The 24,678-nt window shown below is 35.1% G+C and overlaps 1 protein-coding gene and 1 long non-coding RNA gene across 8 annotated transcripts in view; one reads left to right on the forward strand and one right to left on the reverse strand.

Annotated features, from left to right (window-relative positions):
- LOC144373589 (transport and Golgi organization protein 1 homolog) overlaps positions 1-24,678 on the reverse strand; it is a 164,489-nt gene that overhangs the window by 41,252 nt on the left and 98,559 nt on the right. The window contains exon 1 of one of the 5 annotated variants that reach the window (XM_078036618.1): positions 3,188-3,328. The exons of the other annotated variants lie outside the window; for them this stretch is intronic. The gene's annotated coding sequence lies outside the window, so the exon portion shown is untranslated. Of the gene's footprint in view, positions 1-3,187; positions 3,329-24,678 lie in introns of those variants that run through there. 5 annotated transcript variants of the gene reach the window in all.
- On the forward strand, positions 3,476-19,227 carry LOC144373592 (uncharacterized). 3 transcript variants are annotated; one of them, XR_013433209.1, is made up of 5 exons: positions 3,476-3,626; positions 6,074-6,204; positions 9,200-9,372; positions 9,965-16,603; positions 17,816-19,227. It is a non-coding gene; the product is annotated as an uncharacterized LOC144373592 (long non-coding RNA). The 3 variants fall into 3 exon arrangements; XR_013433208.1 differs by having other exon boundaries at positions 3,476-3,622; XR_013433210.1 differs by lacking the exon at positions 9,965-16,603 and having other exon boundaries at positions 3,515-3,622; positions 16,668-19,227.

Raw genomic sequence — 24,678 nt, forward strand, 5'->3', positions numbered from 1 at the left:
AAAGTCTAATATGTTTATTATCAGTCTCTTTTCAGAAAAAGTTTGTTGATCCATGATTAGATTATAGACTAAAGTCAGCAGAATGAATACATAAACATTTCTTTTCTTACGACTAAAATTGGCTGTATGAAATGAGATAAATGATCTATTAATTGCCAAGATATATGTCTCTTCCCTATAGAAAGTGTGTATTCAGGACTAGAAATCTTGGCACTGTGTCATGTCAAATGTAGGAAAAAACCTGGCAGTTCATTTTGATGAGACTTAAGAAATTTCTTTTCCAGGGCATTTTGAGGTGTATCTAAAATTTGTAGATAATACAGGGAAGAACATTTTAATCTGCAAATAGATTATGTTCATTATTAGTTTGTAATCATTTCACAACTATCATATAATATTAAAGCATCATTAGAGACTGCCTATCATAATAGAAACTTTTATGACTCTAGCCATTAACTTGTATTTTTCTACTTATTGTAGACCCATACTTTTAAGCTAGTGCTATTGGTAAAATATATGATTATTTAACTCTGATTGCCTTACTAATTTTGACCAGTTTATTTTTCAGATATCCATTTTGGGGTTTACTCTTTCAATTAATTTTGGGTTCCATGGGCAATGAAATTGTTGTTGAATATGTAAGATGTTGCAGTTTCTATGTAAGTTCACCTAAGTTCTTCTACCACTATTGATGGGCAAGGATATAACTAATTTAGTACTTTTACTTGAAACTGTTATAGTTCTACTGTACGGGATTTGTTTTCCTGACACAAAAGAGTATAAAACTAGAAAAACTAAACATTTTCAGGTATTAATTTCAGAGGGATGAAGCTCAAGTAAGATGGTGGTCATACTGAGTTAAGGAGAAAATTATCAAAGTGCAAGATTATCATAGTGGTTGGAATTTTGTGGACAAGAATGTCTGAGCTATTTATGGTGGGTGCAATGTGATTATGTGTGTGTGTTAGAGAGAGAGAATACTAAAAGCCTGGAGGAAATTTATTTTTGATATGAATGTACCAGATGAGACTCTTTAAGGCTTAGCAGAGTTTGACTGCTATAAAGGAGACTGAAGATGATGCTAAATGGCAATGTTGGAAGAAATTAGGTTTTCAGCAGAGTCAGGTTGCAGCAGCTTCACTAATATATCAGGTACTTAATTAAGAGTTCATAAATAAGCCTTAGCAAAAAGAACCACACAAAAAAGAGTAAAGGGAAAATGGTAGACCTAAATTTGAAACCAAAATTGATTCATGCTGAAAATGTATGAGGAAGCCAGAAAGGAAAAAGGAAAAGAAAGGTGTGTGTGTGTGTGTGAAAGGAATCTGAGGGCAATCAAAGGGAGATCAGTAGAATAGAGGAAAGGGATCAGGGGAGAGAGGAAAGCAGGTAAAAGAGAAATACTCAAGAATGATATTGGCTAAGTTTTATCACTATATTGTACATATGTATGAAAACATAACAACAAATCCCACCATTATGTACAAGTATAATGCACCATGAAATATGGAAATAAAGAAAAATACCAAACCTAGTGAGGCACGGAATATGCTTATAATCCCAGTGACTCAGGTGGATGAAGCAAGAGGATCACGAGCTCAAAGCCAGCCTTAGTAAATAGAGGTGCTAAAGCAGCTCAGCAAGACCCTGTCTCTCAATAAAATACAAAATAGGTCTGGGGATGTGGCTCAGTAATTGAGTACCCTGAGTTCAATCTCTGGAACCAAATAATAATAATAATAACAATAATAATAATAATAATACCAAATCTAATATGATCAAAACAATTCACCAGTAATTAGCCTGCATGACACATAAAACAGAATATCCTTTATAGGAAGAAAACATAATCCAGACTTCCTATGATGTATCATCTATAAATGACCAGAATATAATTAAAAAAATTTTTTTGGTACCAGGGATTGAACCCAGGGGTGCTTAACCATTGAGCCACAACCTCAGCCCTTTTTTGCATTTTATTTAGATACAGGGTCTCATTGAGTTGCTAAGTGCATCCCTTAGTTGCGGAGGCTAACTTTGAACTCTTGATCCTCCTGCCTTAGCCTCCTGAGTCGCTGGGATTATAGGCATGTAGAATATCATTAAATTTTGCCAGAATGCAAAGAAGATAGAAAAATGAGAACCACAAGAGAAAATATCACATATAAAAAAAGTTCCGTGAGCTGACCCAGATGTTAGGATTAGCAGAAAAAATTTAAATAGTTTTTATAACTAATTTCAAGGAGTTAAAGAAAAGCTTAATCATAATGAATACGTAGATATGGGTGTCAACATATAAATGAAAAATTTCTTTTAAAAGAAATAAAAAGTACGGTATTGGAAACGAAAAATTTATGAAACAAATCTATCATCAGATTGTATAGTGCAAAAACAGCAAAAAGTTAACTTGGAGATAGACCAATAAAAATTATCTGGTCTAAAAATTAGAAAGAAAAAAATAGAGACTTGGTTACTATCAATACAAAGTGACCTAACATACATATAATTACATTTCTAGAAGAATAGAGGCATAAATTGTACAGAAAAAAAATATTTAAGACAATGATGACTAAAATTATCCCAAATTAACAAAAAAGATGTCAAGAGATTTAGGAAACTCAGTGAATACTAAGGTTAGTTACAAAGCAAATCACATCTAGATGCATCAGAGTCAACTGTAAATGATCAATTAGAAGGAAAAAGGTCTTGAAGGCAATTAGAAAAAAGTGGTGTGTTATGCATTGGTAAAAATGACTAAAATGATAGCTGACTTCTTATCAGAAATGAGAGGTTAAAGTTAATGGAAAGGTTTAAGGTGCTAGAAGACAAAAACTGCTAATCCAGGATAAATCTCTTCAAAACTGAAAGCAGAATAGACATTTTAAAATAAATAAAAAGTAAGAAAATTCAATACCAATAGATCTCTACTATTAACAATGCTAAAAGAACCTCTTCAGGATAAAAGGAGATGATCCATCAGGTAGAAACAGATGCACTGTGTGTTTTAGTTAACTGTGTAATAAACTTAATGGTTTAAAATAAAAATTCTTTGTTATTTTTTCCTTATTCTATGATTTGGCTTTACATAACCTGATGAGTCCTTTGCTCTAGGTATTTATTACTGCTTATGTGGTTTCCTTTCGCAGGGATTGTTTAACCAAAGGTAGAACTGACAAAATCCTCCTACCTCAGCCTCCTGAGCCACTGGAATTACAGGTGTGCACCACCACTCCCGTCGGAAAGCGAAGCAAAATCCAAAGGACCACCAGGTAAAGTGACATCTTACTCCCCTAGTCCAGCCGCCGTCCCCTCTCCACAATCTCTATTTGCAATGGAAATCTTACACCTTCTGGATGGGACAGAATGATGCAAATCTCTGGCCAAACAAATGGGAAGGCAGCATCCTATAGTCAGTTCTTGGTTCACTTCCGTTAGCCGGTAGCGGCTCAAGGGGCGGGCAACTTCGTTCCAACCTTCAAAGGAGGAGTTGGGGCGGGGCTAGGTTTTGCGCATGCTCCCAAGGCAGGTTTTGGGGCATGCTCAGAGCAAGCCCACGCTCACAATTTCCGGTGAGAGCTTTCTTCTGGAGTGGAGGCGGTTTCCTGCGGAGCTCCGGCGGTAGGTGGGTGAGTGCCGCGAGTATAATTGCGAGCTTACTTGTTTAGAAGACAAAAAGGGTGTGCTTGGATTTACCCGTGTTTTCCTTCCGAGTTTTTTCCCCTTATGCTCTAAAACCTTGGGTTCTGGGAAATGAGAGCCAGCTGGAGAAGCTTTGGTTACTGTGGCAACCATGTGTTACTGATTCTGGTTTTTGAGGATTTTCCTTCCGAGTTTTTTCCCCTTATGCTCTAAAACCTTGGGTTCTGGGAAATGTGAGCCAGCTGGAGAAGCTTTGGTTACTGTGGCAACCATGTGTTACTGATTCTGGTTTTTGAGGATTTGAAAAGAGAATTTGTGTTATAACTCCTCAAAGTACATGCTGGGTCGCATTCAGAGTCACATATTATTTCAAACTTAGGTGTTTAACCCCGGAAATTGACTTTAAAGGATTTAATTCTGGTAGTAATGTGGAAAAGCAGTATTTTAGGCAGGGTAACTAGTTAGAAAGCTAATGCAGTGATTAACACAATTTCAGGGTGTTGTAGAATTCCAGAGAAGAGGAAATATTGTAGAAATTCTAGGTGGTAGGATCAGAAGCTTTAATGCTTGGGTCGATGTGGGAAATGAGGGAGAGAGAAACTGAGCCTCTTGAGGATTAATTCCAAACTCGCTTTTGCATTTGTATTTCTAGTTTCGTTTGCCACCTGCAATATCATTGCCTCCTACCTATCTCTTGTCCTAGTTCTAGTCATGCCTAGTAGTTTTATGTTCTCTGAATTTCCTTGTCCTCATTTTGTGTGTGTGTATGTGACCTTGGACAAGTTTCATAATTTCACTCCCTTAGTTTTTTCAACATAATGTGGAAGAAAACAATTAGTATGTAGTGTGAGTGTGTGTGATTCTGTGTGGGAGGGATAGAACCCAGGGCCTCATGCACACTAGTCAGGCACTGTACCACTGAGTTACATCCCTAGCCCCAAATTAAATAATAGACCAGGTATGTAGTAAAGATCCAATAAATATTAGCTACTACTATTTGTATTGTATTTGTTATTTGCATTTTATTGTTTCTTTCTCTAGGCTTGAATTTTTTAAAATTAAGGGGAAATATCTTTATGTGCTTGGAACATAGTAATAGTTGAGTAATGGATTATTTATTTTGGCTGCTTCTGACATAATTAAATGCTTTTTGGGTATGTGGGGGGGTACCAGGTGTTGAACCCAGGGGCACTTAACCACTGAGCCACTTCCCCCAGCCTTATTTTGTATTTTATTTAGAGACAGGGTCTTACTGAGTTGCGTAGGGCCCTGCTAAGTTGCTGAGGTTAGCTCTGAACTGTGATCCACCTGGCTTTAGCCTACTGAGCTGAACAGATTACAGGCCTTGGCAAATTTATTCTTTACTTTAAAAGAACTGCCAGTTGCAGGTTGGAGTTGTTAAATGGGTAGAGTGCTTGCTTAGCATGTGTGAGGCACTGGGTTCAATCCTTAGCATCACATAAAAATAAATAAATTAATAAAGGTATTGTGTCCATCTACAACTAAAATATATATATAATTTTAAAAAACCTACAATGCAGTTAGTTAGCTTGTCCATTTATACAAAAAGATTCCCTGTGGTTTTGATAGGAATGATAGGACTCTGTAGACTAGTTTAACAATAGTGGTCTTCCAACCTGTGTATCTGAGGTGTCTTTATATTTATTTGGGTCTTTTGAAATTTGTTTCAACAATATTACTTTTCAGATGGAACTTTTCATCTCTTTCGTAAAACTTACACCTTTTATTTTTAGTTTTTGATGCTTTTACAAATGGCATTGTTTTCCTAATTTCATTGTTTGCTTCTTCATTGTAAATTCATTTTTTGTATTTATCTTGTACCTGGCAACATTGATGAATTCATTTATTAATTCTAATAAATTTTAATGGAATTTTAGAATTTTCTAGACAGAAAATATAGTTTTCCTTTTCAGTCTAGATGTCTTTTCTATAATTTGCTGAAAGCCCTAGCTAAAACCTCCAGTATAATGAATAGAAATAGTGAGAGGGGACATTCTTATCTTGTTCTTGATTTTAGGGAAAAAAAGCATCCAATCTATCACTATTAAATTTCATGTTTACTGTGGGTTTTTCATAGATACTGTTTAATCAGATTGTGGAAAGTTCCTAGATTGTCCATGGTCACAAGATGATCATGTAGTTTTTGTTCTTTGGTCTACTGATTTGGTTTAGATCAGTAGATCTTTATTTACATTAAGAGATTTTCAGTTGTTAAGCCAACCTTGCATTCCTAGAGTAGATCCCACTTGAGCATGATGTATTATTCTTTTAACAATAGCTCAGTTTACTATTGTCTTAACAGAAGTTCTCAATACTAAACGACTTTTCTCTCTTTTTTGTTTTTTTGTGATGCTGGGTATTGAACTCTGGGCCTTCACCAAATGACTTTAAAAATTTTTTTATCTTCGAGCAGATGAAAATGATTATGCATACAGTTCAGCAACCCAAAGTATGCTCAGTGACAGCTGAAAGACATCTGTAAATATTTGTGGATTGATTAAAACTCCTGGAGTTTGGGACCCTTTTTTGAAGAGTTATGTAGAGGTAAGTAGACTTTTCATAAAATTGTATTGGTTTTATTTTTGTCTTAAGCCTATGCGATATTGCATTTCTAATTATCTTTATTGATCAGGAGGAAATTTAATGGAGAAAATTGTTAGGGTTAGGGGTTAAGGGTTAAGGGTTAGGGGGTTAGGGTTAGGGTTTAGGGTTGGTTAGGGTTAGAGGGTTAGGGTTAGGCGTGAGGGTGGGGGTGAGGGTGAGGGTTTAGGGTTAAGGTTAGGGTTATGGTGGTTAGGGTTAGGGTTGGGGGTTAGGGTTAGGGGTTGGTTAGGATTAGGGGTTAGGATTAGGGGTTAGGGTTAGGGGGTTAGGGTTAGGATTGGTTAGGGTTAGGGTTTAGGGTTGTTAGGGTTAGGGTTGTTAGGGTTTAGGGTTAGGGTTGTTAGGGTTTAGGGGTAGGGTTGGGGTTAGGGTTAGGGTTAAGGTGTTAGGGTTAGAGGGTTAGGGTTAGAGTTAGGGTTAGGTTTAGGGGTTGGGGCTAGGGTTAGGGTTGGGGTTGGGGCTAGGGGTTAGGGGCTGGGGCTAGGGCTATGGCTTAGGGTTGGGGTTGGGTTTAGGGTTTAGGGTGAGGAGTGAGGGGTGAGGGTTTTGGGTTAGGGTTAGGTTTAGGGTTTAGGGTGAAGGTGTAGGTGTTAGGGTTTTGGGTTGAGGGATGAGGGTGAGGGTTTTAGGGTTAGGGTTATGGTTATTGTTAGGGTTAGTGTTAGGGATTAGAGTCAGGGGTTGGGTTTAGGGTTAGTGTTAGGGTTCGGGGTTAGGGTTGGGGTTAGGGGGTTAGGGGTTTGGGTTAGGGTGGTTTTGGTGGTTAGGGTTAGGTTTAGGGTTTACGGTTAGGGTTAGGGTTAGGGTTGGTTAGGGTTAAGTTTAGGGTGAGGGGTGGGATTAGGTTTTAGGGTTTTGGGGTTGGGTTAGGGGTTATGGGTTAGGGTTTGTGTTTAGGGTTAGGGTTTGGGGTTAGAGGTTAGGGGTTCAGGTTAGGGTTAGGGTTGTTAGGGTTAGGGTTTAAGGTTTAGGGTTAGGGTTGTTAGGGTTAGGGGTAGGGGTAGGGTTGGGGTTAGGGTTGGGGTGGTTAGGGTTAGGGTGTTAGTGTTAGAGGGTTAGGGGTTAGGGTTAGGGGTTATGGGTTAGGGGCTGGGGCTAGGGTTAAGGTTAGGGGTTAGGGTTGAGGTTGGGGCTAGGGCTAGGGGTTAGGGGCTGTGGCTAGGGCTAAGGCTTAGGGTTGGTTGGGGATGGGGTTGGGGTTAGGGTTTAGGGTGAGGGTGAGGGTTTGGGGTTAGGGTTAGGTTTAGCTTTAGGGTTTAGATTGAGGGTGTAGGGGTTAGGGGTGAGGGTGAGGGTGAGGGTTTTAGGGTTAGGGTTTTTGGGTTAGGGTTTTAGGGTTAGGGTTTTTGGGTTAGAGTTAGGGTTTTTGGGTTAGGGTTTTAGGGTTAGGGTTAGGGTTTTGGGGTTAGGATTTTAGGGTTAGGGTTAGGGTTTTAGGGTTAGGGTTATTGTTAGGTTTAGGTTTAGGGGTTAGGGTCAGGGGTCAGAGGTCGGGGTTAGGGTTTAGGGTTTAGGGGTTAGAGTTTAGGGGTTAGGGTTTAGGATTTAGGGTTAGGGTTAGGGTTGGGGTTAGGTTTTAGGGTTTAGGGTTAGGGGTTAGGGTTATGATTTAGGGTTAGGGTTAGGGTTGGGTGTTAGGGTTAGAGGGTTAGGGAATACTCTCATGGACAAAGCAGATAGCAGGCAGTCTTTAAAAAATTTTTAAATTGAGTTATAATTAGTAAATTGGAATATACGGGCAGAATGTGTCAAAAATGCATTTTTGGAGATCTGTCAAAAAAGCAAAGTATAATTTATTGTATCAGTTTGAATTTAATCTTGATTTTTCAGATGATGTCTAAATGTTTATTTTCATAATAAGCTTATTTTCATAATAAGCTTCAGTTTCTCATTTTTTGTTGTCTATGTGAGGGGAAATGCTGAAATATTTAGTTAAGAAAAACACTTTCAATGGAAAAATTGTAGACAACCAGTTTGGATGGCATGCATATTTTAAAACCAATATTGACATGATTCTTGGACATAAAATGATTCAAGCATAGAAACCAGAACTGTTATTACCCAGACAAGGGATTTAAGTGCATACTTCCCGTGATACTTCCTAAGAAGTATGACAACTATTTGTTTTCAGCTCTGACCCAGTGTTCAGGAGTGCCTGTTTCTTCAAAAAAAAAAATCTCCCCAGCCCCTCAAGCAAGAGAATGTTGACCATGAAGGCAGCAAGCAAAGAGCTCAGAAACACAAATTCAGGACCCGAAAGCCCTCAGTTACATTACTCCCAGAGTGCTAAATACCTGGAGGCCTTTAGGTTACAGGAAGAAAGTTCAGGAGGGCTGCATCCTTTCAACAAGACTGTCAGCAGCATATTTATAACCTGGATTTCTAGTTACTGTAGACCAATAAATAGACTGATGATTTTTTGCAATTAATTATAAAGACCCTGATATAGAGAACAGAGCAGCCCCATATTAGACAGCACCAGACAAGAATGGTTTAAGACACACTGAACATAACCCTAGACCAGAGTCAGTTAAACAAAGACACAAATCCTAGCCCAACCAGAAAAGATACAAAAATATTAGTACAAAGATGTGATTGTATATCATACAGACGTCTCCTGAAGTGGAGGTATTGTAGTGCACTAGTCTGAGCAGAGTTGGCTCAGATCCCAGCTTTGGCATTTTCTAACTATTGAACCTGAGAACAGGAAACTAGCTATTGTGTGTCTCACAGTGGGACTTACTTTATTTGAAAGCCTCTACTCTGGTACCCACCAGGTTGCAAATGGACAGCAAGTAAGACCTATTTTTCTTATGTTCCTCATTCTCTTGTTGCCCTAGTTACTCCTTTGAGATGAACGAGTAAGATACTGTATATGGTTCTCATTCTGCTGTGTCACGTTCAAATAACCTTTATGTTTTCTTCCTAACCGCAGAGTTTAAAAATCTCCTCTGGTCAAAGTCAAGAAGCAGTTTGTGGAAGGATCTTCCCTTTGTATTTTCCATGAGAATGTGTGTGGTAGAAAATTCCTGAGCACATGCAGAGCACCAACTGCAAAGGAGTCTGAGAGATGTAGTTTTCAGCATTCAGACTATGAACCAATCCCAGGTATTGTCCACCAAAGTCTGTAAAGATAGGTCAAGTTGGAATGGTCACCAACTGCTGGAAAAAGATTAAGAAATTATTAGAAGTGCTAAGGAAATTAGAATCATGCTTTCAATGTCTTAAGAATTTGATTTTCCCTCAAAGATCACATAGATTGTATACTACTACCATTCTAAAAAATTATGTGTTTATTTTACATTGTATTACACTAACTGCCTGTTATGGTTTAGATATCAAATTCTCCCAAATTCCCATGTGATAAAGTGCCTTTTGAGGGGTAATGGAATCTTTAAGAGGTGAGGGGCCTAGTAGGAGGTCATTGGGGGTGTTCCCTTAAAAGATATACTAGGACCCCAATCACCTTCCTGCTCTCCAGCTCATCAGGAGCTAAGTAGTTTTGCTCCACCATGCACTCCCACCATGGTGAGCTGACTTGCCATTGGCCCAGAGTCTTGGGGCCGACTGATCATAGACTGGATCCTCTATGAGCTAAAAATAAGCCTTTTTTTCTTTATAAGTTGATAGTCTCCAATACTTTTTTATAGTGACAGAAACCTGACTAAAATACAGTCCTTTTACTTTTTTTATATTATAGGTCTTAAGAATGTGATTCAAGAAGAAAATTGAAAAACAACTACATGAATGCTTTATCTAGCTGTATAAGAGATTCTTTTTCACTTCATGGGTGAAAATGCTAAATCTGAAGACCAATGAGTCTTTAAGTCAAATAACTATTTTATTAGTTTTCATACAAGGAATGATGGACAACCTGTGGTCAATTATGATCAATTTAGCTTAAGCCATTTGGAAATAACCACAATTTCCTATTCAAAGTTATCTGTTCCAGAAATTATGGAATGACATTATCCACAATATGATATGAATTAGATGTCATAAACTTGAGATTTCATAACCTATGAGTAAACATTTGAGAGTAAGGCAGTTGGATTTATAAGCAGTTAAAACACAAAATAAAAATTTAAAGGCTGGTCTACAAGTTTTAGCTGGTCATTCACGTTTCCCTAATGTTTCTTTCTACTTGCCAAACAAACATCATAGCTCCTTTCTCATATCAAATGTCCTCTGCCATTTACTTAGCACTAGGACCACACAATAAACGAGCACTGCATTCTCACTTTCCAATCTCATCCTACTGTTATCACTAACAGAAATCCTTATTAAGATTGATATGTTGCTTCTGGGACCCATGACAAGCAATCATTTACATTTACTTAAATAGGGAAAAAGAAAAAAAAAAACTCTACTTATAAAACTAAGGAGTGGAACACAATACCCTCACCCCTCAGAATTGTGATTATTCTAAACCCTAGGTCTTTCACATATTTTTTCTTCCCATTTATGTACACCACTTTGTCAGGTGTTTTAGTCATCATTTTTACTGCTTTGACAGAAAGACCTGACAAAACAAATTTTAAAGGAGAAAGAATTTATTTAGCCTTCAATGTTTGAGAGGACTTCATCCATAAATGGCTCTGTTCATTGTTCTGGGCCTAAAGTTGAAGCAGAAGGGCATGGTAGAGGAAAGAAGCTCAGGACTTAGCACCAGACCTCAAAGAGACTTGTTTGAACCTACAAGTGTCTAGTGACCTACCAGTTATTTGTGCCCAGTCAGACTGCAGCACCCCAAGGGCATGAACCGGTGATCTATTTCCTTCAGCCACTCTCCATCTGATTATGGTGATAGCCAGATTAATCCATATCAGTTGTCAGGTTAAAGCTTTCATAATCTATGGGCTGGAGTTGTTATTCAGCAGTAGAGTTCTCCCTACCATGTGTGAGACACTGGGTTTGATCCTCAGCACCACCTAAAAATAAATTTATTATTTTTTAAAAAAAAAGCTCTCATAATCCAATCATTTCACCTCCACATTTCTTTGCATTGTCTTACATAATAGCTTTGGGGGGATACCTCATATCTCAAACATAACCTCATGCTTCTCTATTTGTAAAGTATCTGTGAAAACTAGAAACATAAGTGCATAGTAAAGAAACGTCCCCTCATCCTTAAATGTCAACAAACACAGACACACACACACGCACATACACAAATGAATATTTGTGCTTCTTTTTTAAAAATTTTATTTTTTAGTTGTAGGTTGACACAGTACCTTTTATTTTTTTTTTATTTTTATGTAGTGCTGAGGATCAAACCTAGGAGGATCAAACCCAGTGCCTCAAGCATGCCAGGCAAGCGCTCCACCTCTGAGCCACAACCCCAGCCCCTTGTGCTTCTTAATCTCAGTTTATTCAAACAACACTCATTTTAAAGATATATCTGGCTCCTAATTTGAATGTATTCCTGAATTTATTTCATTTAAAAAATGTGTTTACAAGGGATTCTCTCTTGGTAGTTGCAGAAATGGAAACTGGACATAGTTTCATTGGGTGTATAAAAATAATTCAAATGTCATGCAGTGATTCTGTTTTTAATTGGACAACTGGGAGCCTGGGATGAGGAACTTTAAGTAAAGATTGCTCAGCATCAGTTGTTACATAAAGCTGCCAGAGAAGCAAAGGAACATTGTAAATGAGTCCTACTACCTCAGGTCTTAGAGAAAATTTTTAAAATGTCTGATCAGGGAAAATTAAAGAAAATTAAAAAGAATGTATGGACAAATTACAAAAGAATACATGTAATTAAGTCAAGTCATAAGGAGTTTAATGCACATTGGTATGTTGCCTTATAGAGCTATTTTCCTTTGTTTAAATATCTGCTTTCTAGTGTGTAAGAGAAAAAAAAAGTAACACTTTTTGGAGCTTGCAATGTTTGCATAAGATTGCTCATAGGTTTCTTGCACCAAACCTTATAATAGCAAAGTATATTTAGTTTTATAAATTACTTATAAAGCAAAGTATAATAGCAAAGTATATATAATAGCAAAGTATACACAAAGTATAGTTTTATAAATTACTTATAATAGCAAAGTATACAATATCAAAGTATTGAATATTTCTAGTATTATGGTGGTTTACATCAAGAAATCAATGATTCTCCAAATTCTGAAATTTATTAAGATTTAAAATATGATTTTGGAGAATATTACTTCCTTAGAAGTTTCTCTGATAGTTGGGAAAATAGAAATTTTACAGGACATGAAAGCTATAAGTGTCCTTGGAAGTCATCCAAACCAATACACTTGTTTTATAGCAGAAAAACAAAAACAAAAGCAAGTTACAAAGAAATTCAGTTGATTGACTCAGGATTGGGCAATTAAGTAGCATAATTACATGTTTCAAACTTATGTGTCTAGATCAGAGTTTTACAAATAAACTTCACCTTAAAACAGTTTAAAATGTTTAATGTATTCTTAGCATATTCATCAAAAGTAATATGCATCAAGATTTTTTAAATTAGGAAAAATAATTATTATATTTTCTCAAAATATGATACATGTTTGAAATAAGAATTTAATACATCCAATAATGTATATATAACATCATACTGATATAATGCATTTTAATATGGTTAACATTTTGAAGTGATACATAGTTGCTACCAATTATTCATTGCCATTTTCATCTCTATTCATAACCCTCCCCAAACCACTTTCCCCACTCAGAATAAATTCCAAAGTCTTTGCAATGTCCACCATTCTCACTGCTCTGAACATCTTTAGCTTCATCTTCTAACTTTCTCTTCTCCTCCCCAAGCCCACTGGACTCCTCAACCATCCTACAGTTCCAAGGTCATTAACACTACTGGCCCTTATGTTTGTTCTTTTCTTGACTCGGCCACTAGGTAGTCCATGGCTCACTCACACGGCATTACATCTGCTCTAACAACTACTTATTCGAGAGACCTTCCAGTAATACACTGTGTAAAATTTTATCCACTCATGTCATTGCACTCCAACCTCCTAAACTGCTTTATCCTGCTCTCTACACTTATCATAATCTAACCTATTAAGTGTATGTTCATTTCTTTGAGATGGAAGTCCCTCAACATCAGTTCCACAAGGGCAACTACCTTGTCTGTTTCATTTCCTGCCAGACACACAGTGTTGCTGAGAATATATATTGATTCAATATATTAGGATTTCACCTAAACTCAAACACTTCATGGAATTCGTTTTGAGAACTGCATCTTCAAGCCATTTTCTAAAATAAATAAAACAATTTCAATTTTATCTTGTTTAGTCATATTTCCACTAAACAAAACTACTCATCCTGACTAGTGATACTTAATCCATATGCAAAATATTTGAACCAAAAAAGGTTGATATATATAAAAATAAACTTTAATTAAATTTTGATAAGAAATATTTGAACCTTAGCTAAATGGCTTAAACATATCCATGTTTATTTGTTTGAAAATGTCATCTAAATATACCCCACAATGAGGAATTATATTGTTTACCATATACATTAGCAATATTTTAGAAATATAAATACTTTATGTAAACTTAATGTCACTAATAATCCTTACCATAGGCAGATTCTGCTTCTTGTAGATATGCTCTGAAATCTTTCTTGGACATCTATGCTTTTAATAGAATAAAGCTTCTGAGCATTTAAGTATTTTGAATATTCTTGCTTCTCATCATAAATTACTATCTCAAAAGAGTTTAATTGGAATAGATTTTAACTACCAAATGTCACAGAATGGAATGATAATTTAGGAGCATATTTGTACCTTTAAATACATTTCCACTCATTATGTCCTCTATCCGATATTGCATTAAGCCACAGAAAAGGTGACTCAGACATGCCATTAAGATTGCCAAGGCTTAAAAAGCAGTACAATGGATAAAAAATGTATTACTCAAAGGTGTCAAAATGGAACCCAATTATGCTTGATCTTAATAAGTCCATTACAAGCTATATTAATTAATAAAGCTTGTCAATCATTAAAAGACATTGTTTAGAGATATTTAATGTGTTGGGTTATTTTAAGATATGAACAATTGAAATAAGCTGTCAGCATATGTTCAAATGACAGTCAATCAACTACTGTTTATTGAGTAAAGTGCTGAGTGAAGGACCATTATAAATATGAAGATGAATAAAGATAATTCTTGCTATAAAGGAACCAGAATTCAAGTTGACTGTTAGTCTTGAATTTTTTTTTATTTGTAATTAGGTAGCTAATCTAATTTTTAAATTTATTTTTGATTTTTCCTCTCTCATTTTTATATTGCATATGTATATTTCCTTCATTTACCAATTAAAAATAAATTATAAAACATGCTTTTCCTTTCTTTTCTACATCTACATAGTATTTTGTATTTATATATGACAGCAGAATGAATTACAATTCTTATTACACATATAGAGCACAATTTTTCATATCTCTGGTTGTATAATATTTTAAGTGTTTATTCACCCAAGCTCATAAACTGGATAGAGGAGGTGTAAGTTCAAGTTGCAGTCTAACCCATGTGACTGACAGAACAAATGTACAAAATAAAGGCTCAGACCACATCGGCATGTGATGTTCTCATTAATGTGCACCTTTCCTTGCTGAAATAAATATGAGAAGCAATAAGTTAGTGTTCCCAACTCTCAAGTAATGATTCTTATCATTTTCCGGGAATCTATTAAGGCATGAAGATCTTACACACATTATATAATTTTCAAAGTAATTCTGAGGCAGTCATTTAAAATAATTTAAAGCTGATTAAATTGATGGAGAGAGATATTAATAATTTTTGCCTAAATTACACAATTAGAAATTTTTATAAAGATCTATAAAACTCCAAAGAATATAGGCAGAGCTGCTCCCCAGATATTTCATGTACAAACTCATTCACTCTCACAAAAATTTAGTGAGATATGAATATGATTTCTAAGCTCACTCAATCTTTGAAGGTCTAGCTCAGTTTACTCAAATTCTTTACAGTGGCAGTTCTGTGTTCACTGATATCAAATGACCTGTGAGTTTCCACAACTTCTCTCTTTTCATCTTCTGATTGACACTTATATTTTGGGCCAGATAGAACAGAGGTATAATATAAGAAATTCTAGTTCTTCAGACACACTATAAGCATTATTTAATGTGGTAGTGATGTGATATCTCCAGAAAAGTGTAGGTCAAATTCAATCATATTCAATAAGTAATCATTGTGAACTTTATTAGTAAACTTCAACTCCCTGATAATTTTACTTTCTCATGGATAGTTCCCTGAAGTATATCCCCTGAGTAATTTTATAAACCTATACCTTGAAAATTGTTCTATGCAATAAAAAATTTTAACTATGAAGTAAACACATTAAATTACTCATATTTTCCATTATATCAAAAATTAAATTACTCATGTTTTCCATTATATCAAAACAATCCAGCTGTTATATTAGTAAGTGTACTAAAATGTATAATTATATATTCTAATATATATGTTGAACACATATACATTCACTCACATATTTTCAAAAGTTACCTCAACTTTAAAAAAAAAAAACATGGTAGTTGTCAATTGACTTTTATTTTATTTATTTATATGGCATGCTGAGAATCAAACCCATTTCCTCATGCGTGCTAGGCAAGCACTCTGCCACTGAGTCACAACCCCAGCTCCTATATGAGCATTTTTAAGATAATGCAATTTAAAATAGAGTTGTAAGTTTCATAGTTTAATAAAATAACAAAAGGCATGCTTTATACGGGTCTTTGTGACATATGTGTCATTAGGTAGAAAACAAGAATGATGAAGGAAGTCTTGAGACTCAGAATGTGGGTCCAGAGCCTAATGGTTCTTTGAGAAGTGTTCATTCCTTTCTCTAGGAATCCTCCATTCTCTGATACCCTAAGCCAGCAGATACACAGTATAAAAAAATGGCTTAACATGAAATTCTAAGATACAAGAGCTAGTCATCCTAGGGGCTTAGTATGGGCCAGCAGCACTCTAGTCTTTGAGACATTGCCTGTCAGGTCCTACTATGGTTTCACTATTAGATGTCTCAAAAAGCTCACATGTGAGACAATGCAGGAAAGTTTAGCAGTGAACTGACTGGGTTATGAAAGCCTTAACCTAATCAGTGAGTAATCTCCCCTGATAGGGAGTAACTGAGTTGTGACTGTAGGCAAGTTGGGTGTGGCAGGAGGAGGTGGGTACTTGGAGGTGTGCTTGTGGGGTATACATTCTGTCCATAGCAAGTGGAATCTCTGTGTGTGCTTCTCAGTAGCCATGTCTTGACCTGAATTCTTCTATCATATCCTTCTGCTGTGATGTCGTGCATCCCCTGGAGTCCTGAGGAATGGAGTTCACCATCCATGGTAAGAGACATCTGAAACTGTGAGCCCCCAAAATAAACTTTTCTCCTTTAATTGTTCTTGTCAGGTCTTTTGGTCTCAAGAATGAAAAAAAAAACCAACTAAAACAGTTCCTTCTGACAGCATTGGAAAAGCAGCCCATCCTTCATCAAGGAACAAAGAAGGAAATATAAAAGGAATTTATTTCCAGGTGTAGTTCTTGGTTCTCCTGTTAGAAAGTTGAGGGCACCTTGTGGACTGAGTGAAATGGTGGCTGCTGTAGTCAGCTCAGGCTGCCATAACAGCATACCACAGACTGTGGGACTTAAACAACAGAAATTCATTTTCTCACTGAGAATTCCAAGATCACTTTGCCAGCCAACTCAGCTTTTCATGGTGGTTTTCTTCCTGACTTTGGATAACCATTTTTTGCCTCTATCATCACATAGTAGAAGCAGGCAGGAGGGAGAGAGGAGAGAGAGGAGATAGAGAGACAGACAAAGAGAGGGAATTTTGGAGGCTCTTATTATAAATACACTGATCCCACTGGATCAGAACTCACCTTTTGACCTCACTAAAACTTAATTAAAGGTTAAATAAATCCACTCAACCCACAGAAATATGGTAAAAGATGATAAATAGTTGTTTTAATCCACTGAAATTAGAGAAAATTTTTTACAGTAATAGATAACTAGATACCCCTATTCCAATTTGTCATGTATATATAATAATATCAGACCTGGCCACCACATGGGTGACTGTGTCCATGAAGGAACAATTCAAAATTCCCACTCTTCTTTGCGCATCCATTTTACCATCTGTGAAACATCATAATAGGACTAAGTCAGATTTTTTTTAAAGAGAGAGAGAGAAAAGGAATTTTTTAATATTTATTTGTTTAGTTTTTGGTGAACACAACATCTTTATTTTTGTGTGGTGCTGAGGATGGAACCCAGCGCATGCCAGGCAAGCATGGTACAGCTTGAGCCACATCACCCAACGAGGATTTTTTTTAAATTGTATTGATTAAAAACAAATGACACTCTGGGGGATAGCTCATGTCATTGCAGTTAGATGGTGGCTGGGGTTGCAGTCATCTGAAGACTAGACTGTCCTGGTCATCCAAGATGGCAGCCTCTTGTGGCTGGCAGTAGTGGTTGTTGGTCAATCAGTATGCCTGCATGTGGTCTCTCCTCTTGGCTTGTAAATCTCATAGCACGTTGTTTGGTTTCTCAGATGGAACAAGTCAAGACTAAGTGATCCAAATGGAAGGATACAGAAGCTGCTAGGCCAGTTGATGGCTGAACCCAGAATGGACACAACTTCTTTTCTGCCATATTCTAGAGGTCTGTGTAGTTGTAGATCACCAGGATTCAAGGAGATTAAAAAGACTTCATTTCTTGGGAAAGCAGCAGAAAGTAGGTGACAAAATCACATTGTGGAAGTGCATGTGGGGTGAGAGATATTGCAGATGTCTTTGAAAAGGGGTAAGGCCTTCTGATATGCCATCTTTTATTATCTTCCTCTAAAAGAATTTGCAAACATTTGTGGTAACCTGCTGTGGGAAGTGAATGAAACTGTAGCCTTTCCTCTCCAACTCTGACAGTCCTGGGGACAGGAGGAAGAAGCATCTTAGTTTACAGAATCATAGAAAGGGTGAACAATGCTTCACTCTCTGGCAAAGCAGGAGTATTAAATATTTTTAAAAATATTGGTTACTGGAGCAAGCATGTACATACTAATAATGGAATTTTTAAAAACTTGTATTTTGGAAATGTTCATAATAAAACATCCTGTACTTGAAATTAAAAAAAAAGTAAAGCCCCTCCAAACATTGTCAAATAGCAGATTTGTCAAATAGTCAAATTTAGAACTTCATTACATGAATGTGGGAAAACACAAACATTCAACCCACAGAAGGAACTAAATTAATGGATGGGGGGAAGTTGTGTGAAGATGGAGGTTTGGGATTTCCTACTAGTTGGAACTGTGGGAGCAACAAAAGTCATAGAAATCAGAGTTATAACACTGTATTAGCATGGCAGGAAAATAGTATTACCTATACTATCTACATATTTACAAAAATTAAACAGACTTCAAAGTTATTAATTATAAGTTGATGAAATTAAACAGGTATTTATACAAATAAGTCTATTTAACTGTAGATAAAATACATAATGGGTTTTATAGTAATCCAATGTTTTCATTTGCATTAGGCTTTTGTTGTTGTTGTTAATCTGGAAATAGATTCTAAGAGTAGTACATTAACAAAATATTTTAACATTCACCCTTATAAAATGATAATAAAGGACCGGAATTACTAAGGAAGTAAAGACCTGCTTATTGTAAAAACAGACTAATTTTCCATGTTTATCTTTTCAGTATAACATCATCCATCATTGTTAGAAATCTTATGACCATGTGCCCACCAGTTAATTCATTGACATGCAGACCTTTGACATTTTTATTTTTCTTCACATAATCTTTCCATTCCAAATTGTCATAAACAGTTTTATTGGTGATCCTATCCTTTGAAGAGCATCTTTTCTCCCCCATAATATAATGAAAGTAAAGACAGATTACTGCCCAGAAAAGGTGGAAATACCCTGAAAGCCAAGAATGAATAAAATGATCTCAAAGAAGGAAAAGTGAAAAAAATACAAATGCTTTTTATAAAAATGTTTAGCTTTCTATAAAGTACTTGAATTCTATATAAATAAAAGAATTAATTATACATAAGTACAACCAAAACATTCAAATTAAATTTTTTTCAGGATCTATATATCCTAATATCTTCTACGTGGTCATTAAAGATGAATATCAAATTTTTTTAAAGTTAAAGGAGAAAGGTAGAAAACATAATGTCATTTAATATTCAACTAACATTGTCACCTATGTCAATCCTGTTTTGGTAATAATCATCAACTATATAACAAGAGAATTTCTATTCCAATGTTACATAATATTCTATTTTTTTATAAATTTTACGGAATCAATGAAATAATAATAACAGAAGTATCATTATAATAATAGAAATATCATTTATTATAGATAAATAATATTTATTTCATATTACTACTAAAGAATTTCAAACTTTTTATTTAACTTTGCTTGTGCTAATTTTACTAAGTGTAACAATTATAAGATTTTCCTTTTATGTGCTTCAACTTACTTAAGACACCATATGCCATGTGTATCTTACTCTGGAACCATGTTTATAGATTTTGTGCTCCGGCCCTAAATAACACTTAATGAAACTAAAATATGTGCTTTGCATTTGGCTAGATGTATACAAGGGTTATACTTCCATTGTACATGATTTTGAAAGATTATATAAAAAAAAACATTTTCTAAGTATAAATACTTTGTGATTTTTCTAGGTATAAATATTTTGTAATATTTATGAGCTGAACACAATGAAGATGGGATGATTCATTGAGCTTTGGTATTTTGAGGCTAAGAAAAAGCAAAGATAAAATAAATAAATAAAAGAACTCAAACCAAAGATTTATACTCTTACACTTATCCACTGAAATAAAGACACATCATAATTCAAATATGTCAGTTGACAAGAAATAAGCTTACACTTACAAAAACTGACAATATATTTATCTTAGAGAAGTGTAAATTAATTAAAAGTTTTAAATATGCTCATAATTATCCTTGACAGCTTCTTAAATGACTTCCAGTTATCCCTGCATAGGGTATTAGTACTCTGGTAATCTCTTGAGTATGTAGTGGACCTAATGATTTGCTTCTCAGGAATTAAATACTGCAAAAGTGATGTAGTCCCAGCAACTTGGGAGGCTAAGGCAGGAGATGATGAGTTTAAAGCCATCCTCAGCAATTTATCAAGGTTCCAAGCAACTTATTGAAACCCTGTCTCAAAATAAAAAATAAAAAGGGCTGGGGATGCGGCTCAGTGGTTAAGTGCTCCTGCATACCAAACAAAGAATCAAACAAACAAAATTTTTAAAAATGGTGTGGTACTACCTGTAATAATAGATAATCATTTTTTAAAAAGTGTCCTAATGTCTTGGAGCTTCTTTTGCTCATTCTGATGAAGCCAGCTGCTGTGTTTTGGCCTGTCCTATGAGGAGTCCACATGGCTAGCAGCATCAATAGCCACCAAGGAACGAATTACCTTACTCAGCCTGTGAGACATGAACCTGATCAACAGTCACTGAGAGAGTTGGAAGGGGAGCCAACCCATATTCAAGCCTGAGATGATGCTTCAGCTCAACTCTTGCATTGCAGCCTGTAAAAGAAGGATCCACCTAAGTCACATCCATATTTTGGATCCACAAAATCTATGAAATAATATGTGTGTAATATTTTTAGCAATTAAATTTTGAATAATGGCATACAGCCATTGATAGCTAATATAAATAATATTTTACGTTAGAGTCAAAATAATGTTCTATTTCACAAAATGGTTATAATCTGCCATTTTTCAATATTTCTATTCTCTAGTCCTTTGTTACAAAATCTGAGAATTTGGGAAGAATGTAAATATAAGATTCTTTATTATTATTTCTTTGTTTAAATTGTATCTCACTTACTTCATTGGATTACTAAATTAATGCCTAGATTTGATATTAAATTAGTAAATAAGAATTGTAAATATTACATCATACATGCATAGACAAGTACCTAGCTCAGTGCTGTTCACTATTAAAAATGTTAGAAAAGAGGAGGAAACAGATGTTTGTAGGGGATGGAATGCAGGGAAAGCAAGCCTGGAGTCTCAGCTTAGCTACTGTTTATTGGCCCATTTGGGATTTTCAGATGGACCAGAGGGGAGTGCTTGGGGGCTAAAGTTTTCATACACTCCAATAGAAAATGTTCAATCTCTCAGCATCTTTCACGATTTTTATTTTGTTTATACCAATTTATAAATTTTGTTCAAGATCAATTCTTAAACTTTCTGTAGGAAAATGTTTAGTATGTCAGAATAAAAATAAAAGTGTGAAATACACATTCACAGCCATACATTTTCAAATTTAATAAGCACATGATTTTGACAGGGCTATAATTTGAAAATCTGAAGACAAAGGTGTGGAATGATGAAGGAGCACATACTCTGAGTTTTGTATATTAAAATTCAAAAATTTAGGAGAAATAGAGAATACTGATATGAAGCATCATTTTGCCAAATTATCATAATAGATTAAAGATATTGGCAAATCTTTTGCTACTCCTTTCATTGAGAGTGCAGGAAAAATTCAATTCCCCTTTAAACAAGCTGGATTAATTAATTAGCTTGGCAAGTGGAATAGGGTGAATTGGTCTAGGATTTTCAAAGAAGAAAGGGCTCTTAGCTTTCACCAAAACCTCTTATAATGCCAACAACTATATGAAGCCAGCAGCTACTTAAGAAACTCTGAAACCCTGAGATCATATAGTGAAGAAGCTGCAGGTAGGTCAACAGTGTGAGCTGAGTCTAGCCTTACAGCTATACACATTGTGTGGGTGAAGTCATATTGGATGCTGCAGACAACTCTTAGCTAATTGAGTGTTATAGAGTAATGACATTAGAAGCCGAACAATTACCCAGCTGAACTCTCCCCCTAATTCTTGATGGGTCATAATAAAATGGTGGTTGTTTTAAGCTACTTAACTTTGGAATAGTTTGTTACATAATAATCAATAACTGGAAATATCAACATACTTGCCTAATTTATTAACATAGTAATTAATTTATTAATTAAATAACACCCCCAAAAAGAGAAAAAACATTTTGCAATATTATCTAGAAGTGACAATTAAGGCTTCTCAAATACATGAGATTAAAAATGTCATTGGAGATCTAGAAGAAAATCACAATAGATAAATAAATAAGACAACGGTAGTCTGTTCAATATGCTAATTGTGTGACTTTAGAGAAATTCTATATTCTGCTTGAATTCTATATTCTGCTATGTAATTAAATATGAAAATGAATAGAAAAACGTGTGAATACAAAATACATATGTGCTTGTGTTATGATTATTATATTTGGATATAGAAGTTATGAGTTAAAGAATACATTCATTTTGTTGTTCCATGTAGACTGCTACATTGAATGAAAAAAATTTCATGCCTGCTTCTAATAGACAGGATAGACATAAATAACCAGATCAAGAATGTTCCTGAAAAGATTCATAGCTCTTTATATAGCATGTATGTTAGTACAGAAATAATAACCCCCTGACCCAAGACGAGAAACATGAACATATCTTTCTTCAGGTTGATACTGAAAACTAACAAAGGTATTAGTTTGGTGTACAAATTCCTACAGCATTTTCTTTTTAAAAAACCTCAGTTCACAGAACTATCTTGTATACTGAGTAGGACCCTATGATAGATATATTCAACTTGATAAAACTCTATTGATGATTTTCCATAGTGATGCATAAACATGGTTTTCAAATAAAGGAAAGAAAAACCTAGGCATATAGAAGATTTAATGAGAAGGATCCATCTGGTAGCTGCTTCAATCACAGTTTTTCTTAGTGGCAACCACATTTACTTGTTCATTTCTCAAATCTTTTTGTGTTTCCCTCATGTCCCCAATATCAGGCTTATACTACTACTTCATGATTTATGTTTCTTGGATAATGAAGACATTTAGACATTTTCTGTTGACAGTTTTTCAGTAATGATTAGTGATGAGAGATAGATTGTGTTTCTCATACTGTTCCATTCCCTTGCCTTTCTCCTTAATTATTCTTAGTTTCTTAATTCTACTATTCAAATTCAAATGGTACACTTAATTTTTTTATCCTTAAACAAATAATATTAAATTTTAATACAAAATACTTACAAAATCCTGATTAACTCAATTGCAACAATTCAACATAATATTTAATAATTTTCTGAAAATGTATCAGTTTTAAAATTAAAGTTTTTAGGTATTTTTAAAATTATTCACATGTGATGACATCAGTTTTCCAGAATGTACTGATCAGATATGTGTATTTTAATCCAGATCATTTCCTTTAACACCCAGTAAAAATTTTTTTCAGTGAGGTGTTTTGAAATATATGTATTTTAGAAGAATCATATTGGAAAAAAAAATAAAAGAGATTTTACACTGAAGAAAATTCCTCGGTGTGGCTTGTTAAGAAAATATGTCTCCTCAGTCTCAGAGGCTGGCACATCATAGTGTGATACTTTCTCTCTACTTGTATGAATCAGCATGATGCCTCAGCACAGGAAATCTATAATGTCATAATGTTCCTTAAATACCACCAAAAAGGTAATTTTCAAGTTAAGAAAGAAACAGGCACTTTTTGTTAGGAAAAAAATAATTAAAATATGTTTAAATGTTTTTATTTTTATAGTAATTAACAATAGACAAAATGCTTAAGGTCATCTCTACAGAATTAAGTATTAATTACAGAATTTGCACAATGAAAGTGTTTTTGTTTTTTTCCTTATTCCAATTACCTTGTTTGCTTCCCAGATGTTATGGTTTAGATATGCAGTGTCCTCCAAAATACTCATGTATGAAACAACACAAGAACATTCAGAGGCTAAAGTATTAGATTATAAGAGATGTGGCTTAATCAGTGAATTAATCCACCAATATGGATTAAGTGGGTGGTAACTCTAGAAGGAAAAGTGTGGCTGGAGGAGGTAGGTCACTGGAGCCTGCCTTTGTGAATTATATTTTGTCCCTAGTGAGTAGACTTCTCTCTCTGCTTCCTGATTTCCATATCCCCTTCTTACCCTTCTGCCATGATTTTCTACCTTACCTTTAACCCAGAGTTATGAACTCAGAAAACCATGGATTGAGACCTCTGAAACCCTGAGTCAAAATAAACCTTTCCTTCTCTACATTGCAACCAATAGCTGATTAAAACACCAAATAAAGTTTCTTCAACAATCTGTAGAGATATACCCTTCTTTTCTTTCACATGAAAGGTGAACATTTAATTTTGAATAATTAAAGATAAGGCTTTGTCCATATTACATTCAGTGGTTAATATTTTTCCTTCTTTTCAGTAGATAGAGGCAAATGTGTTTCTATTTGTTGCTCACAAAATGAAGATGAGTTTCCTTTGCCAGATTTTCTTTCTGAGCTTTTAAATGCATGACTAAAGATAGTATCTTCT

This window comes from Ictidomys tridecemlineatus, unplaced genomic scaffold (assembly GCF_052094955.1).
Source record: "Ictidomys tridecemlineatus isolate mIctTri1 unplaced genomic scaffold, mIctTri1.hap1 Scaffold_44, whole genome shotgun sequence".
Taxonomy (NCBI): domain Eukaryota; kingdom Metazoa; phylum Chordata; class Mammalia; order Rodentia; family Sciuridae; genus Ictidomys; species Ictidomys tridecemlineatus.